The sequence below is a fragment of the Ruditapes philippinarum genome, unplaced genomic scaffold (genome assembly GCF_026571515.1).
Source record: "Ruditapes philippinarum isolate M1 unplaced genomic scaffold, ASM2657151v2 ctg617_1_1_1_1, whole genome shotgun sequence".
Lineage (NCBI taxonomy): Eukaryota > Metazoa > Mollusca > Bivalvia > Venerida > Veneridae > Ruditapes > Ruditapes philippinarum.
Window position 1 is genome coordinate 599871 of NW_026859650.1, and position 20624 is coordinate 620494.

The following is a 20624-nucleotide window of genomic DNA, read 5'->3' on the forward strand; positions in this document are numbered from 1 at the left end:
AATATTTCAAAGGCATATAGAGATCTGTAGTTTTTTGACATTATGGTAACTTTGCAGCCATTCCTATTTCATTGTCGTTTTTTTTTGTTAACGAGGATTTTAACAAATTTTTGGTCATCATTTCTGCAGTCGGTCAGACTATCAGACTTTCCTGAAAAGTTAACCAGTAATTATGTCATTCCATTCTCTACACAAGTGACTGAACACTTATACCATATGATTTCTGAAATAATTAGCCATTTAGACTAGATGTCTGTCTGAGATAAATTGTCAAACAGAGAGAGGGAGGGGGCGGCCATCTTTTTCTTGGAACTTGAGGACTATTATTATCTCCCTCTTTTTTTTAACATATACTCAAGGATCATTTGTCAAAACCTGTACGGGCCTGTAAGATAAGTACTTTTTCTGTGCAAGATTTTTTTTATTCATCTCCATTATTAGTTCCGTCAACTTCTACACGTCAACTTCTACACGTTGGTTCAGGAACGGAAATGTCAATTGAATTTTGCACTAATTATTACCCACATCTTGTTCAGCGGCCGGGAACAATCTTAACTATTGTTTTCATTACCACCATTACTTAGATTGTACTGTGTTTGGTTTCACACTTTCATTAAAATCGGCCTTTCAGTTATATCCCCTGATGGTCCTTAAAAGTGTTTCCGTCTGCTGAACAGAATTTAAAACAGAAATGAAAAGACACCTTTTTTAAAGTCTGAGTCATTTGAATGATTTTCTATTTTTAGCTCTGGCCGCAATCTTGTTCGGCATACCAAAATAATTCAAGGACCACTCATTGGATAATTCCTGTATTGTTTCATCAGAATTGGACTTGTGTATTATGGATGGACATAAGATGAACTAGTTGCAAAATCTCTTATAATCAGGTGAGCTAAAAAAAATTAATATTACCTTAGTTAATGACAAATAGGTCAATCAGCAAATTTATTCCATCAATTTAAGATATGACTATAGCAATTACAATCAAGATCCAGGTCAATTATAGGCATAATTATAGCAAATGGGAAAAAATGATGCCATTCATAATCAAGCTACCTCTCTGTACTAACTTAAATTGGTCTGATGAACTTTTTTGCTCTGAATTTGTATCTGAGCAAGTTGCTTAAAGTTTATGCTGAACTTGCATTTAAATATTAAAATTGATCTGCGTAACATTTTAGAGGGATCAACTCATATTGCACAAACTGGTGTCAATCTCTCTATACTGCTGGGCACAGTCTATGAAGGAAGAAATTGTGATTATGTTCAACCCTAAATGCATATTGGTTAATATCTTCAAATGCCGGGTAACATCATAATAACCTCAAAACCACTCATGCCTAGCTTTTGACAATTTTTAGTTTTTATTTTTGTCTCATTAAAGGGTGTTCTTGATTATGACGACATTTTTTTAAAAAATACCAATATGACCGCAGTCATACATTGATGCTTATAAGGCTCCGTAAACCAAAATCCTAAAAGTACCGAGACTTTACCAATAGAAGAATCACACAATGAAAACGATACAAAAATTTAAGGGCTGCTAAACCATATATCACATTTAATTCATTTTAGTAACCATATTTGAATGCTAAGTATGGTGCAATAATTATGGTGACCTCATCAGAGCAAGACAAGTTTGCATGCACATATTATATTTATAAACAGTCTGACCCGACACACTCTACTTTTACCATCTTCATATTGAAATACCTCAAATTAAACATTGGACCAAATTCAAAGCACGAAATATCCATTACACAAATTGAGTATAATGTAATTGTGAGGCTTAATTGGTTTTGTTTGTTTATCAAATATTGACATGGTTTCAGTGAAAAAATAGAAAAAAAGCATTGTTTTACTTCTGGAGTAGAAAACATACAATGTTGTTTTATAATATAAACATACAGAATTCAAAACCTTCACCTGGTCAATTTTATAATGAAATGGATTTGAAGAAAAGCAAAAAAGCGGATTTACTAAAATACAAAAATTGAGCTCCGAAGCCTGCCTTTATACTGTACTGGTGGCATTAAGGCTAATTTTCGCTTTTGGTTCCATCACGGTTAAGGCTTATTATAAGATAAGCTGTGTAAAACAAAAATTCTCTCTAATTCACATTCCCCCCCCCCCCCCCCCCCCAAAAAAAAAGTTCCAAGAATCAAGAATTAGTGGGTAACCAATTATTTAGATGCTCACATTTAAATATGCTCGCATATTCCATTAGATCTAATATCATTTATTATAAAGCTTTAATTCTTATGAAGAAACATAGCACAGCAAATTCAAACTACTCTGACTCAGACTTACTTCCAGGAACTTCAACTAGTACAAGTATCATGTGAAGAAGCATGGTGTTGACTGTGTTAGGGCTTATACCCATGACCAAGCTCTGTTGACAGGCACTCACTTAAGCACTCAAAGCTCCCAGTTAACATTTACTTCAGTATCTTACAAGATCAGTGTTGAATATAAGTCATGTCAATTAAGATTTGTAAAATCACTTCATTTTAATATAAAGCACTTATTTTAAAATAAATCAAAAATCTTTTTTTAAAGGCCAAACTTGACATAATTTCATTGTCAAGCATGGTCCTTGGACTTAAAACATGTATAACATTGTAGGAATGACAGTATCATAAATACACTGCCATAATAACAAAGTTTTCACTTCGTTTACATTCAATGTCAATATTTAAGCTTGTTATTACCATCCTGTATTGTCCAAATTAATACCCAAATAAATTCCCAACCTTTAACCTAAAAATAAAGTATGACCTAGATAAAAATTGTTAAGTACTAATAAACGCATGTATACAAACCTTAAATTGAAATTCACTTTAAAGCTTGTATCTCCGTAGTTTCATAATATATTTCCGTTTTTGTATGGTATATACTATAAAATGTACATATTATTGTAGTCTATATTAAAGCACTTGTGTTAGATATATATATATATATAATCCACATACATACACGCGACTCCACTTACGGAGAACCTAACTTATTCAGTAATCACTCCGTGAAATAACCCCAAAAAACGTAGAAAAAAAACTGTACACTATTTCTCGCCTTACTGCCTACAACAGACACCTTGATATCTTCCTATTCAGTTATAGTATAAAATACATTTTATGTCCTTCATGGCAGTCACTCAACCGCGAATCAGTGACACGTTTTTGTATAAGAATTTAGTGTTTTTACGAGCTAAAATTAACATGTTTAAGCATTAAACATTGGTCGTAACACTCTTGTCGTAGACGTAAACTTGTCCTTTTAAATATACATTATACTGTAGATGACGCTTACAAAAGAAATAAGCCTGAGTGTTAAAGTAGCTTAAACATAACTTCAACAATATTTATATAACAGTTTACAAACTATCTCCCCCCCCCCCCCCAATGTAAGTGGTCAATTCATATTGGGTATTGGAAATTTGCTTTATCTAATATGGTTCAATATAAATTACATCTTGCAACGAATTATGTACGAATTATGTACGGTATTATTTCACAAAGAAATTTAAAATTTACAATTATCATTTATTTATTCATTATTTATCTATTAATAATCAAAGGGGTGAAACATCACAGGGACCCAGCACAGTGTTGGGATATTGTAAAAAAGTAATTCTAAAAAAAAAATATATACCTTAGTCTATATATTATATATAAGGTATATATTTTTTTTTAGAATTACTTTTTTACACTATCCCAACACTGTGCTGGGTCCCTGTGTGAAACATATGATAATTTTTAAAAACAAGGTTGTGACTTTTATGAAAATGTGTCATTTATGAATGTTTTAAAGCATGCAATATATAGTATTTTCAAATTTTATAAATTTGTATATTCCTTTTTAATCAAACTTTATATAAATTGACCAATGCAAGAATCAGGAAATTTAAATGTGAATCTTTGTAGGAATAAGTCTGTAAGTTCCATGGGTGCAAGTTAAAAATTCTGAAAACCCTAAATTAAGCATTATTTTGATTTGTTATATAGAAAAACAAGTGCTTTTAGAGTATAAAAAACCTGAACATCAGGCATATGCCTCAAAATTTGTACCCATTAAGTTCTGTCTTAACAAAAACAATTTGAGCACATGTAGGCTTTTCATTTTCACCGGAGGCAACAAATGTGCCAACGAAAACAACCGATTTGGCCAAGGGACAAAGGGGATCCAATATTTTAATCTACAGGCGGAAAATACCACCGATTTAAATAACAGTATTTCAACCTATGATATGAATCGCCAATTACGATAACCGTGTGAGTAGACTTGATTTGACCTGAAAAGCGGCTGGTGGTGTCGCATCCAGCTGACAGATATGAATCCAAGCAAGCACTGTCACATTAAACTGACATACAGACAGCCAGCGGTTTTTCTACTTAAAAAAATGTCTTGCCAATGGTGTCACATCCAGCTGAAGCCAGTTGTATTAAAGTTGTATATTAGACAACAGTTTTCTTCAAAACTCTTGCAAGGCGTGTATTATAACCAACAACAAAAGAAGAACATGATTTGCAGATAGAGTGGCATGAAAAAGACATCAACAATGAGGCAACTGAGATGCGGCCCGGCAAGGATGCCAAACGTCTCAGTCATATGGTTTATTCCGGCACCGAGTATAAACAACAAAAAAACAAAGAAATAAGCCATTGGTGTGAAAATATAGACCATGATATGAATCCCTAATTAGGCAAAATAAATAACCGTGTGATGAACCAGAAATGTCATGATAGCTTGCGAATGGTTGTAAAATGTGACTACCCGTAATTGTGTTTCAATATTTATATTAGTCATAATATTGAAAGATACCACTTCTAAAAATAAGTAATTTCATCTTAACACCTGAGCAAGTTTGAAGTAAAATCAAACAAAAAATAATTATACATGTACATGTATATTATAGTTAAATGAAGCTAGCTTAAAATAGTCAAAGCTATAAAGAATACAGGTCAGCTATAAAGAAATTGAAGTCTATTCATAGGAAAGATTAAGAATACTATTCAAATAAGTATTTAAATCAAAAATAAGTATTCAAAGCAAAGATAAGGTTTTCAAAGCAAAGATAAGTATTCAAACCAAAGATAAGAAATTTAAGTAAATAATAAGTTTAAAGCAAAGATTAAGTACTTACAAAGCAAAAAAGAAAAAATTAATGCAAAAGTATAGATAAATTCAATTAAACCTAAGATAAAGAATTCAATGAAAAGTAATTCTTAGTTGAAGTTAAAGGAACACCAAGAAGAGATAAACATACCGGTAGTATTCAAAGCAAAGATCATGTATTATATATTGTCAGTAGAGACAATATTATTTTAACATTCCTACCTGTCATTCACACAAACTGATAACTCTTCCAAAATATTTTTTCAAATTCACAAAAAGCAATCCAGATTTGCATAAACCAGCATTTTTGTACAGTTTAAAAATCATATGACTTATATATTATCAACACAGAAGTTAAAACTTCACAAAACTTGGGCTTTTTTCCCCCACTGAGCTATAAACACATACTATAAATGAAACATGTTCAAATTAATTGCTTGAATGCCACATGCAGAATATTAAATTCCGACAAAAATTATCAGAATTTACTTTAAAACCATGATATTTTGATATCATTTCACAGTTTCTTCAGGCGGTAAATAATCTGTGATTTGTTTTCATTTTCACAATAAGCCATCATGATATTGCCGTGCTGCATTGATTGTGAACGTTAAATTACGCAGCCTTCATTTTTATGAGAATCGGCACACATGAAACGAAAGTATTAAAAGCACGAAAATCAATTTATCAATAACTGTGTAGTAAAACATGTATAGTATTACATCACTGGAACGCGATCTTCTCAAAGTTGCTTTATAAAATTTTTGTAACTAAAAATTTCAAACACGCAACCTAAAAAATCAATACAAGTCTGATGTACAGTATTTTAATAATTAAAGTAATTTGAAAAGAGATAGAAAAATTTCAATTTATGACATATATGTTACTTAACATCTACTATACATATATATAAACAACAACAAAAAAAACAACATCTGATTATCTTGACAACTACTGAAAATTTGATTTTATACTAGCTTATAATTCAGTTCTAAGAAACATAATGAAGTAAATTCAAAAACTATACATCGATGTACATTTCTTTGATAAAGTACTAGAAATATGAGGCAATGATCATTATTAATTTCCTATACCTTTAAAAATAAAAGAATTTTAAAATATTATAGAATCAGAACAAATTTTACTGTACATACTTAATATATAAAACTATTGTTTACATTTACTCATCCAAGTCTTTTTTAACACTGACTTAAATACCCTGCTTCAATGACTTTGGAAGTAACTTGCAGAAAATAGGGCTTTTTATGGGTTAAAATAAAGAAATCAAAAACTCAACAGAATAGTCTCAGTCTGGTAATTATAAACTGCTAGGGTCAATTCATACTGTTAAAAGGTCTTTTTTTAGTCAAGCTCAGGTTCTGATGGGAAATTTTTGGACAAGAATTTAAATGGCAGATTTGTATAAAATTTTTGTAAAAGAAATATTGACCTTATAGCTTTATTAAAAACTTACAGACTGTGACAAAACTTTGCAGAAATATACATGACACTATAAACAAGAAAACATGATTCAGCAAAAAATTGTTCATATAAATTCACAAAGAAATAAAACAATGGACATGAAGCAAAATTAGCAAATTCAAGTTTAAATCTATTTCTAGACCTTGTTGATGCTAAGTAGATGACAAATCCTCAGGCCTTAAATAGAATTTCAATATCTCAAGCAAACAAACAACACACTCCAGCCTTTAAACAACTTGATTAAAGATTTGCAGTTTTGTCTTCAGGTCATCTATTAAACATTCTCCACTGTTACCACAAACTCATTAATAAGCAAGTCATGTATGATATGTAAGCCACATTGTTTTCATCTTCATATAAACTACTTCATTGGATATATGGAGATTAAAACGTCAAGGTTCAAGGTCAATTGTTTGACCTTGACCTCAATATACTTAAATAATAACTTCCTGTCTTTCTTTTTCTTTTTAATTTTTGAAGGGGTTTTATGTTGCACCAACACAGAAGCGACTTTCCAGCTTTACTGGTGGAGGAAATCCTCAGGTGCCCCTCCGTGCCAATTTTCCTTCCTTAAGTAGCATTTTCTTTCAAGGAACATTTACAAAGTATCTGATAAAGGGGATCATTATTAAGTTTCTACAGTTAGAATGATTGTATTTGACTGTAAAAGTAACCATTACCTTTCAAATTAATTTCCTTAAGTTTCAGGTTACAGATTGAAGAAGACATTTGAAAATTTAATAAACTACAGACCTGCCAGTGTATTAAATCTTCATGTATCCTTTTATCTACGCACATGAAACAAAGTTTCATTTTCTTTCGTCTTCCTTTGGACTGTGAATATCTGTGTTTTAGTGATTTGAATGAAAGAAGTTGATACCAACTTGTGGAGAAGTAAGTGGGGATCCACAGGAACAATTCCTACGCCTTGACAATGCACTGTCAGCAAATAAAAGGAAATTCTTTTTTAAACAGTGACATTTTCTTTCGCTTCAAATAAATCTGAAGCTTACCCAGATGGTGCATTATATAATGTGCATTGTATTAATGTCTATAGAAGGCACTCAACAAACCCATACAAATCCGAGTACAAGTTTTTCCCTTAAACACTGCACGCATTAAAGTACCGTGGCCGTATGGTTATTAAATAAAGACTTCGATTTTTTGCAAAGATAAATGTTTTCAATGTAATCATGAATAAAGAATAAAGATTGTAGTCCCTGACAAGATAAGAACTTTATTGTGCCTACGATTTTATTACATGCTTGCAAATATTGACATAAATTTCTTTACTGAATGGTAAACAAATAACGCGAAAGGAACGAAAATTGTTCAGAGATATACGCTATTCATACAGTATTCTGATATTTTTCTGATCTCTTTATGCAAACCCCACCTAAAGTTAACGCTTCTGTTCCAAAGGCGTTCTACCAACCAATACATCGGATAACTTAATGATAGGGCAAAATGATACTTAAAATACGGCCATAGAAAACATTTCAACAATTTTATTATATATAAATACGTTTAAAAGCATCAGAAACATTTAAATTAACAGTTTGAAATTTATTTAAACATCAGGAAATGTATGATTCAGACCTTTTGACAATACATATCGTGGTTCGGGTCGTAAACTGTCGGTATTTAATATTGCTGAAGACACTTTTAACGCACACGAGAGCCTACCAAATGTAATTTTGACACGAAAATTATCATGATAATGGTCATATCACTGACAAGTTTACGGCGCTGGAAAAAAAAAATCGCTGGTAGTAAAATAGAGGCTAGAAAAAATTTGTTGATATGGGAAATAATTTCTGTAGAAGGACAAAACGCTAGGAAAAAGTATGTAGCTATGGGGATATCATTTGGATTTTGAAGTAATGTCCTGATATTGTAGATTAGAAAAAACCACATTCAGACAGCATTCTGGCCTTTTTCTCTCAGAAACTGTATCGGCAAAGTGGCATAACTGACAGCTCTAGCAAGTAATATCTCATTCCATGCCCAACAGCATACAAATTTATTTCTCTACAAATGATTCCAAACTAGACATTTATAATGTATGCCTAGGGCAAAAAATCCTTAAAAAATTTACAGGCAAACAACATTTGGTTCACTATGTATGATATATCTGAAATTAAAGAACATATTTTCACCAACACTTTGGCAGGTGCTTTTACCCAGCTATTTAAGGAAACACTGATTCAAGCATTAACTGTTTCCGTGGTGTAGTGGTTATCACATCCGCTTAACACGTGGAAGGTCCTGAGTTCAATCCTCAGCGGAAACATTCTTTTAAGGGGCCTCCGTGGCCGAGTGGTTAAAGTCGCTGACTTGAGATCACAGGTCCCTCACCACTGTGGGTTCGATCCTCACTCGGGTCGAAATCTTTCATGTGAGGAAGCCATCCAGATGGCTTACGGAAGGTCGGTGGTTCTACCCAGGTGCCCGCTCGTGCCTGAAATAACGCCCGGAGGGGCACCTGGGGTCTTCCTCCACCAATAAAGCTGGAAAAAAATCGACGAAAAATCTCGGCGGGACGCTCTAGGATGACCCGACTTGAGTGTACGGTCGCCCATATGGGCTTTCCGGCGGCGACCTTAAATAAACGCATTTAAAAAAAAAAAAAAAAAAGCATTACGCAGTTACATCCATTTGGTCACAATTCACACTACCCAATACATTTCAATACAATGGTATAAGTAAATAAGAGCACACTCAATGCTTTATTATAGAAGATTATTTAAGCACATTGGCTGAAGTATAATAGAAAAACTTCTTAATTTATCTTAAAGGCCCATTATGCATCAGAAATGAATAAATTTGTTCATATTCAGAAAAATCAAACATTTTATTAATTTTTTAAACATTGGTTTTAAAGCAAGTCAGATGCTTGCAATTACTTGAAAAAAGTATACTAGCGCTGGAAGTGTAATTATATGTCATAATAGCTGCTAAATGAAAACAAAGTAGTATTTTGACTTCCGTACAAATTATTAAATCACTATATTTGTACTAAATGCCAGAAAACAACAGAAGCAAAAGATGGCTCAAGTAATTGGCCAATGAGTATCTGTAGTTTGACACCAGAAATAACATTCTTTTGAGACATAAAAATAAAAACATTTTTGAGGCATATTGGGCCTTAAAAGCGCTTAAATGGCACCATTGGGAACCAACAGCATTTTAGAATGTTCTGCTTCATCATGCCATTATCAAGGGTCAGACTAACCACTTGAACATTGTGATTAGATCATAAGTAAACTGTCCACTAGTACCTTTATTTAAGCATATATATTATTATATATTGAAGTTCTGTTTAACAATGAAAAAATCTCATATTTCAAAATATTTTTGAAGTTATTACTACACAAAATCAACAAAAAGTAAGATATATTTTAACCATTACGCATGTACATATATTACACACAAGCAGTGAAAATGTTGAATTTCAGTAACATAAAAGCAATATCCGTAACTGTTTTATTTTCCAATGAATTTTAACAAGCATCAATAAACACAGACCTTTGATTTCCCAGAAGTCTATTTATAGACGAGCACGATGGTAATTCCGTAATGTTAGTCTATTTTAAGACCCATACAAGGGTAAAGATATTATGTAATATTATTGATTGCATGACAAATGATGCATTTTACGGCAATATGTTACCCTTGTCTAATGCTGTTATTGGAAAGTAATTATGAAAGTCTCGAAGCCCGGCAAGCTCGCACATCTGTGCCGATAGACCAGGCTATATATGTAACTGTTGGTAATTACCAGCTTCATTGTTGTATTTTTATATTGAAATCCTTTAAACTTTGTAAGGACTGTTCCGAATTCAAAGATGGGCAAATCCCTTTCACAAATCCAGCTGGTTAAGGTTTGCTAACAAATATATCAGAATTGAGTGACCGTCACCTTAAAAATGTTAGTTATATAGATTTTGGACAGGTTATATGACTCTTTATAATACTGCACGTTTGTAACGTCGCTTTTCATTGGATAATCGTGACGTTTATATAGTTTTATATACACAGCTACTGTCGATTCATGAAGAAATTTTACTTTTTTCTCTAAAAAATGATGCGTGCTGTATAATATAAATTCGTTATTAAGATTGTTGACATGATATATGGCCGTATATAAAGAGCTGTTTTGCAATGTAACCCCAGCCGTTATATTAACAAACAGCCGTATATATAGGGCCATATAACCTGTCAAGAATCTTTATAACTAATAATATAAATGGCTGTTTGCAAATATACCCGAGCTGCTAGCCTGTTTATATATGGTCATATAACCTGTCAGGAATATTTATAACAAATTTATAATACAGCAAACTTCCATTTTTGAGAAAAAAAGTGAGAATTCTTTATATATTGATAGTAGAGGTGTAATAAAACTATATAAACAGCACGATTATCCAATGAAAAACAACGTATTATAAATTAAATATAATATATACTCGTACATGCAAATGCTAGTATACAAAAATATCACATCTTGAGAGCTCTATGATACTACATACGGAAACCCCACAAGACTTGTATATTAGTCATATAGTATAAAATACTATCATAAAATATGTGGAAGTTTAAAATTAAACCTGCTTCAGCTGCCTCACTTATCTATAAGTGCTTCACTAAAATTAATTAAATAATAATCTCATGTAGTAGAAATAATGAAATATTTTAGTAATGCAAAATTAAGGCCAATATATATTTATAATTGGAATCATGTTCCTCTGTAATTTTTCAAAAAATTTACAATATATTAAAGAAAACATCATACCAACCTAAGGGCCGGCAAAATCTGATTTTGACTAATACTTGCCTTTTATTTATAAAGTACAAAAACTCTGGCAAAATTTTAAATTTTTGGTAATGGCTGTGGGACAACCTGGGCAAATCCCACCCATCTAACAAGACAACATGTTAAGGCCAAGGAAACATTTAAACAAAAGTGTTCAAAACAAATGTTAAGACCAAATATACAAACATCATGTCCTGGCCAGGGAAAAAATATTTAAGGCACGATTGTGTCTTTTTTTTATATATTTTTTAAACACATCATCATGATTCAACATAAATTAGCACATAAAAGCATGTTAAGTAACCATTAGAGCTTGTAAAAGGCAAACTTATGAAAAAAAATCCAGAGATGTCAAAGCTTGATCTTTGACCACTTATATCAAACAAACAAAAAAAAACACCAAAAAATTGGTTCACCTAATACAAATAGTACAAAGAAAAATTAACTGATATAGTTTCAATGTTGCAAACAGCCTTAACCGCAAGTTTTTGTATTTTTGTATGTCACATTTTTTTGTTACTACCATTGAAGGGAGGTATCAAGATCGGATTCTTTATTTTTGTGTTAGTGTCAATGTCAAACAAAAGGATTATTTGTTTTCTCTACAATGTCTAAAATGTCTTAAGATCAGTCAGTCAGGGCGAAGATTTCTGTGATAAGTATACTGCCAAGGACCCAGTCATCTATCTATAGAATTACAAGTGCCGTGTCGGAATTTGATCCACCTCAAAGGCCATGTTAAGGATGAATAAAATAGCCCATTGTCGGATAAATGACACAGTATGTGGAGTTATTGTTTAAATGTGTCATTTATGATGACTTGTAAAGATTTTAATTAATTTTTCAAAGACTTCAGTTTTTATTGGAAATCGATACAGGAAAATAAATTAATATACTTGTATGTCATCATGAAAGGTCCTAAAATAAATGTGTTTCGATTGTTTTGTTTTTTGTTTTGTTTGGGTTTTTACTTTGCACCAACACGGTAGATGTCAAATTGAGACTTTCAAGCTTTACTGGTGCCCCTCCGTACATTATTTTCGGCACAAGCAGGCACCCAAGTAGAACAACTGACGCTCCGTGAGCTAGCTGCATGGATAGCTTCCTCACATGAAACAATCCAAAGTCCCTGATGGGATTCAAACTTAGGTTTGAAGGGTCGATGAACTTAACCACTCGACCACTGACGCCACTTATATTCATGTAGTTGATTTAAAACATGGAATGCCTGAGTAATGTCCGTTTTCAATTCTGTATAAAATATTATTATGCTTATGTTATAGAAGTGTCTTAAAACATTATCTAAGACTAAGCCCAAGGCTTATCATAATTATGTTATATAATTAATTACTAAATTTTACAAGTAAGATATAAATTTATATCATAACCTGCTCATTTTTCATTAGTTTATACAAATTTATTTTAGTTAGATTGTTTTGGTAGCTATATAAAGGCTTATTGAAACACTCTCCAATCCATTCCTGGAACCAACTTAATAGCAATGAGTGTAAAGTTTCTTGCTCAAGGAAACAATGGCTTGTCCCTGACAGGGCTTGAACCCACGTGATCAGCAATCCTTAGGTTACTAGTCTGACATGTTAACCACTCGGCCACACCGCCACATCTTTTTTCATTTACAAACATACTATTAGTAACTTAAATCGTAAGTTTATTTGTTGACTGTAAATGATCAGTCTTATCGGTACAAAATATAGTTTGTCTTTTCTTCTAATTTGAGCATAATTTTATTACTCTAAACACATTAAGTACCTGTAAATGGCTTACCTAAACAAATAAATAGTCATCATAAACTGTGCACATTTTAACCATAATAATTGAACAAATAAATTAATTCAATATCAACTTTAATGTTCAATAATGATTTTTAAAGAGATTTAAAATAATTATCTTTTATGCACATTGAATTCAAGGCAGAAATTTGACAATAAAATGTCTTGAACCATATTATATCATATAATTCTGATACTATTAAATGGGAGAAGGGAAATTACAGGCATTAACAAATTGTACTCAATTACAATATTTACACACCATATTACTGGAGAATTATCCTGTATCAAACATTCTCCAAATCCCTCCAGAGGCGTGCACATCACTGAGAAGGCACACGGCAGGTCAAAATCAAATCACCTTAAGTACCAGAGATGATTGGTTGACCTGTTGTGACTAACTCTGGAGGGTTGGCGTTAACAAAGGTTGTTTTTGTTATCATTAGTTGAAAAGCTCATGCCTTGGCAGTTATGATCGTCGACTCCTTCACTACCACTATACGAAGAATGGGCTACCAGAAGATTAAGCATGAAAAAGACGTCCCCAACTAGACTACTATAGTGGACCGGCAAAGATATTGCTACAGTCTCAGACATATGGTTAATTCCGGCGCCAAGTATAAATAAACTCAAAAACAAAGTATCAAACAAACAATAATAGCAATAGGCCAAGTGGTTAACACCTCAGACCAGAAAAGGTTTCTCATCAAGTGTGTTGTAAGGGGCAAGCTGTACTTGATATAACACTGCACAGAAGACAGCAGTTTGTACTTGACATAAAAGGTACCTGCCCGTGCTTGATATCAAAATTAATAGAAATATAATTTTCTGTGTTTGTAAAAATTAATTCCCTCTGTTTCGTTGTAATTGTTTGCTATAGGTGGCGCTGTGTCAACCGCACGCTCTTCTCGGGTATAACGTACAATGCTGAGGACAGTCGCCGATAATGACTTTAGAAAATTTATATTTTACTTATCTTAAATTTATCATTATTATTATTATTATCATAATTATAAAATTCATATTTTACTTATCTTAAGTTTATTATTATTATCATTAAGATTATTTCTCATATATGTTTGCATTGTTAATGTGGATATGTAAGTAAACATGGAAATGAAGGTGCTTATTATTATTATCAACCTTTGATGTTACATTTGTACTTTATAAAATTAATGTTAAAATGTACTATAAGTAAAAGTATTGTACCGTAGACGTATGTGATATAGTCTGCATCCAAAGTCACTTGCAACGATAGAACAATTTGAAATGTTCATGCATGTTCGTATCTTTTTCCTATTTTACTTGGTAACTTTGCAAACTGTGAGTTCGCAACTAAACAGCAAGGGATTGGTAAAACAAAGTACAAGCAGTACCTGCTGTACCTGCTTGACCTTTAAGATGGTCACTCAGTTTTCCTCTCCTACAGGACTGTGATGTCAAATCTCCATGGTAACATGAAAATAAATGTTATTACATCCAATCCTATATGTGTGCGCCATAACAATATATAAACAAGAGGGCCATGATGGGCCTGGATCGCTCACCTGACACAACCGCATCCAAGCAATGTCTTAAACAAGCATCATGACCAAGTTTGATGCGACTGAGTCAAACATGTGACCTATAGTGTGTTGTAAAGATTTTTCCATATTTGGGCAATGTGACCTAATTTTTGACTGGACACAACCCATATTCAAACTTGACCTAGAAATCATCAAAACAACCTTCCTGACCAATTTCCAGGAAATTTGGATCAAAACTGCAGCCACTAGAGTGTTAAAAAAAAATTTCTATTTTTATCTCCTGTGACCTAGTTTTTGACCAGACATGACCAATCTTAGCACTTGACCCAGAAAACATCAAAACAACATTCTTGACAAATTTCCAGAATATTTGAATCAAAACTGCAGCCACTAGAGTGTAAACAAGCTTTTTCTATTTTTAACTCCTGTGACCTAGTTTTTGACCTGAGATGACCCATCTTCAAACTTGACCTAGAAATCATCAAAACAACCTTCCTGACAAATTTACAGAATATTTGAATCAATACTGCAGCCACTAGAGTGTTAACAAGCTTTTTCTATTTTTAGCTCCTGTGACTAAGTTTTTGACCGGAGATAACCCATCTTCGAACTTGACCTAGAAATCATCAAAACAACCTTCCTGACAAATTTCAAGAATATTTGAATGAAAACTGCAGCCACTAGAGTGTTAACAAACTTTTTCTATTTTTAGCTCCTGTGACCTAGTTTTTGACCTGAGATGACCCATCTTCGAACTTGACCTAGATATTATCTAAGCAACCTTCCTGACAAATTTCCAGAATATTTATATGAAAACTGCAGCCCCTAGAGTGTTAACAAGCTTTTTCTATTTTTAGCTCCTGTGACCTAGTTTTTGACCGGAGATGACCCATCTTCGAACTTGACCTAGATATCATCAAAACAACCTTCCTGACAAATTTCCAAAATATTTGGATAAAAACTGCAGCCACTAAAGTGTTAACAAGCTTTTTCTATTTTTAGCTCCTGTGACCTAGTTTTTGACCCGACATGATCTATCTTCAAACTTGACCTAGATATCATCTAAACAACCTTCCTGACAAATTTTCAGAATATTTGGATGAAAACTGCAGCCTATAGAGTGTTAACAAGCTTTTTCTATTTTTAGCTCCTGTGACCTAGTTTTTGACCGGAGATGACCCATCTTCGAACTTGACCTAGATATCATCAAAACAACCTTCCTGACAAATTTCCAAAATATTTGGATCAAAACTGCAGCCACTAGAGTGTTAACAAGCTTTTTCTATTTTTAGCTCCTGTGACCTAGTTTTTGACCGGAGATGACCCATCTTCGAACTTGACCTAGATATCATCAAAACAACCTTCCTGACAAATTTCCAGAATATTTGGATGAAAACTGCAGCCTCTAGAGTGTTAACAAGCTTTTTCTATTTTTAGCTCCTGTGACCTAGTTTTTGACCCAAGATAACCCATCTTCGAACTCGATCTGTATTTCATTAAGACAAACATTCTGACAAAGTTTGATGATGATCCAATCAAAACTGTGACTGCTAGACTGTTAACAACCCAATTATTAGAGTGTTAACAAGCTTTTCCTATTTTTAGCTCCTGTGACCTAGTTTTTGACTGGAGATGACCAATCTTCGAACTTGACCTAGATATCATTAAAACAACCTTCCTGACAAATTTCCAGAATATTTGGATGAAAACTGCAGCCTCTAGAGTGTTAACAAGGTTTTTCTATTTTTAGCTCCTGTGACCTAGTTTTTGACCCGACATAATCTATCTTCAAACTTGACCTAGATATCATCTAAACAACCTTCCTGACAAATTTTCAGAATATTTGGATGAAAACTGCAGCCTATAGAGTGTTAACAAGCTTTTTTCTATTTTTAGCTCCTGTGACCTAGTTTTTGACCTGAGATGACCCATCTTCGAACTTGACTTAGAAACCATCAAAACAACTTTCCTGACAAATTTCCAGAATATTTGGATGAAAACTGCAGCCTTTAGAGTGTTAACAAGCTTTTTCTATTTTTAGCTCCTGTGACCTAGTTTTTGACCGGAGATGACCCATCTTCGAACTTGACCTAGATATCATCAAAACAACCTTCCTGACAAATTTCCAAAATATTTGGATCAAAACTGCAGCCACTAGAGTGTTAACAAGCTTTTTCTATTTTTAGCTCCTATGACCTAGTTTTTGACCGAAGATGACCCATCTTCGAACTTGACCTAGATATCATCAAAACAACCTTCCTGAAAAATTTCCAGAATATTTGGATGAAAACTGCAGCCTCTAGAGTGTTAACAAGCTTTTTCTATTTTTAGCTCCTGTGACCTAGTTTTTGACCCAAGATAACCCATCTTCGAACTCGATCTGTATTTTATTAAGACAAACATTCTGACAAAGTTTGATGATGATCCAATCAAAACTGTGACTGCTAGACTGTTAACAACCCAATTATTAGAGTGTTAACAAGCTTTTTCTATTTTTAGCTCCTGTGACCTAGTTTTTGACTGGAGATGACCCATCTTCGAACTTGACCTAGATATCATCAAAACAACCTTCCTGACAAATTTCCAAAATATTTGGATCAAAACTGCAGCCACTAGAGTGTTAACAAGCTTTTTCTATTTTTAGCTCCTGTGACCTAGTTTTTGACCGGAGATGACCCATCTTCGAACTTGACCTAGATATCATCAAAACAACCTTCCTGACAAATTTCCAGAATATTTGGATGAAAACTGCAGCCTCTAGAGTGTTAACAAGGTTTTTCTATTTTTAGCTCCTGTGACCTAGTTTTTGACCCGAGATAACCCATCTTCGAACTCGACCTGTATTTCATTGAGATAAACATTCTGACAAAGTTTGATGATGATCCAATCAAAACTGTGACTGCTAGACTGTTAACAACCCAATTGTTGACGACGCACGACGCACGACGACGGACGCCGGACATAGCCCCATCACTATACCTCACCTTGACCACTTCGTGGTCAGGTGAGCTAAAAATATGATAATAGAACCCGTGAGTGAATGGACATCCATGTTGACATGACAATACATCAACAATTTCCTTCCGGAGTGTGTATATACGAAATTCTTGAATTAATTGAAGAGGATTGTTTGATTTTCAGGGTACAATTGCACTTAAAATTGCAACAAGATATACGGTATATACATGCTGCTACCTCTCTCACAAACTTAACAAAATTATTGTTTCAATTTTGAAAAAAAAAAAAAAAAAAAACTTCCAAAATGCCTGTATGAAAGAAATATGTTTGCAAATATCCATAAAAGTGAATAGCCCATGATCAAAGTCAACCCAAAATGGTTAAAACTCTACTTGAAATATCAGCACAATTATTAATTTTGTTTCGGAACATTTGATTGTTAATTTACATTATTTATATGCCATTGTGTTAAATAACAGAGTCATGCTATTGTAACAACCCTTTTGAGAATCAACCATAAAATTATGGAAACAGCATAATTTAACTGTTTATAAATCTTATAAAATATTTCATAAGATATAATTTCTAATTTTTTGTTGAAAAAGTAACAGAAATGATTTTTTTTTTCTAAAGAATCAGTACCAGAAATTATGTTGACAGTGCTATAAATAAATAATTGAGCCGCATCACGACAAAACCAACATAGTGGGTTTGCGACCAGCATGGATCCAGACCAGCCTGCGCATCCGCGCAGTCTGATCAGGATCCATGCTGTTCACTTACCAACTCTATTACAAGTAGAGAACTTGACAGCGAACAGCATGGATCCTGATCAGACTGCGCATGCGCAGGCTGGTCTGGATCCATGCTGGTCGCAAACGCACTTATTATGTTGGTTTTGTCGTGTTGTGGCTCAAATTATTCTTATTCAGCTGAAGGGTAGTAGAAATGATTTCATTAAAATTATCAATTTCTAAGCTTTTTGTGGACATTTTACTCAATATTTTTTCCTACCATTATTTGATAATTTACCTACATAGTTCCACAGACCTTAATTTACTATAAGTAACCATTACCTTCTGTGACAATTGGTATAGTCTAGAAATTATCTAGATTATTATATTAGACATAAACTAATAATATATTAGACATAAACTGCAGACATAACAACACCAACATCTAATTCTTTAAAGATGATTTCTAAATCTGATCTACAAAACATATATAAATTATAATATTCTTTATTTAGTTTTAATACTGTGTTGGTGTGATGAAAATTACAACCAAATTAATAAATAAACTTGATAATAAATAAATCAATCACCCCTGTCAATCAATAAAATAATCAAAATATTTAACACTTATTTCATTTTAAACTTTTAACTAACTTAGTAAAAGGGAAGTAACCCAAAATTAAATATTGGATTATGAAATCGGTAAAGTACTATTTAATTGTATTAGATTTCTTCATTTATTTATAATTCATTGCCGTGAACCAAACCTAATGACAGATAAAAACAAGTTGTTTGTTATTTTCAATGAAATCTAGACGCATAGTTGAAATGTAAAGCAAATAAGATAACAAAATATTTTGTTCCTTGTTACTTGTTTTTGTTACTTCTTTTTTAACTTTTAAGTTTATACAAATTTATTTTAGTTCAATTGTGTTGGAAGCTTTAAACTTATTGAAACACTCTCGAATCCATTCCAGGAACCAACCAGTAATGAATGTAAAGTTTCTTGCTCAAGGAAACAACGGTTTGCCCTTGACACTAGGGTTTGAACCCACACAGCCAGCAATCCTTAGATTACTAGTCCGACGCGTTAACCACTCGGCCACGCCGCCAATTTTTGGGAGACTTCGCAACAATTAACCCTTTATATGTGGCTAAAAATCTTAAATGGACTTGTCCATCTTTTAATCTAACTTTTACTTTGGGAAAAAATTTCAAAATACGTATTGATGGAATAGCGAACAGACTGCAGTCACCATGATCAGAAGGCATGGACGTGACAACTGATCTTGGTCTGCAATGGTTGCATTAGTAGAATCAGTTTGCCACTGCGCAGGCTATGGATGGAATAAAAGTACCTTACAATCAGACCAATAGGTTTATATCATATCAGCATATAGTAAAACTTTCAGTCTAGACAGTGTCATAGGTTGAATAGTAATAAATTATGTGTTTAAATCAATGAATATAATTATTAAATAGATGAATAATTGAATAAATTGGGTATGTTGGTTTTTTTTTATTTTTGATACTCCTGCCCCCACGATGGGTGCCAGATATGTGGTGTGATTTGACTCTTCACGATGCCAGCAAGTTGACAGAGGTCCTTGATCAAATAGGACTCGGAGTTCTGGCCCTGGTAGCTATGAATCCATATTGGGAAACGAGAATGAAGCGTGAAGGCGTAAGATACAAGAATAGTTCAAATGATGATAACTTGAGTTTAGTATTTTCATATATAATGGAAAACCCTGTAAAACAACAATGGACTGGTCCAAAATTTGGCAGCAGGACAAGTCCATTATACCAATTATGTTGTGATACTGTTACTAATTGCCTTATAATTGGATATTAAGACAGGATGTATTCAGTCTCCAACAATCTTGTATCATGAACCCCCTCCCACACCAAAAAGAAATAGAATTCTTACAGATAAAATTTTAGTTTCTCATGATATCTTCCTACATGACTGTTACAAATTTAAACACATCATGAACCTATCTTAGCTAGGGGTCAAGGTCAAACAACATCAGATATATATCATATCTAGTACCAAGTATCATGACTTTCCTGGAAAATATCCAAATACAATTGACTTGTGTCTGTTTCAACAGTCCTCATTTTATTTACAATGTATAAACTGTAAAAATACCATATCATTAAACACTTAAGTAAATAATTATCAAGATAAACATGCATAGAT

At 32.9% G+C, this 20624-nt stretch overlaps 1 protein-coding gene and 1 non-coding gene across 14 annotated transcripts in view; one reads left to right on the forward strand and one right to left on the reverse strand.

Moving 5' to 3' along the window:
- The window catches only part of LOC132757366 (nuclear hormone receptor HR96-like), a 224083-nt gene that overhangs the window by 106273 nt on the left and 97186 nt on the right, over positions 1-20624 (reverse strand). Inside the window, exon 1 of one of the 13 annotated variants that reach the window (XM_060748627.1) lies at positions 2823-3008. The exons of 11 other annotated variants lie outside the window; for them this stretch is intronic. The gene's annotated coding sequence lies outside the window, so the exon portion shown is untranslated. Of the gene's footprint in view, positions 1-2822; positions 3009-20624 lie in introns of those variants that run through there. One more of the 13 variants, XM_060748633.1, reaches the window with a different exon arrangement.
- On the forward strand, positions 8818-8890 carry Trnav-aac (transfer RNA valine (anticodon AAC)). The gene has a single exon. It is a non-coding gene; the product is annotated as a tRNA-Val (tRNA).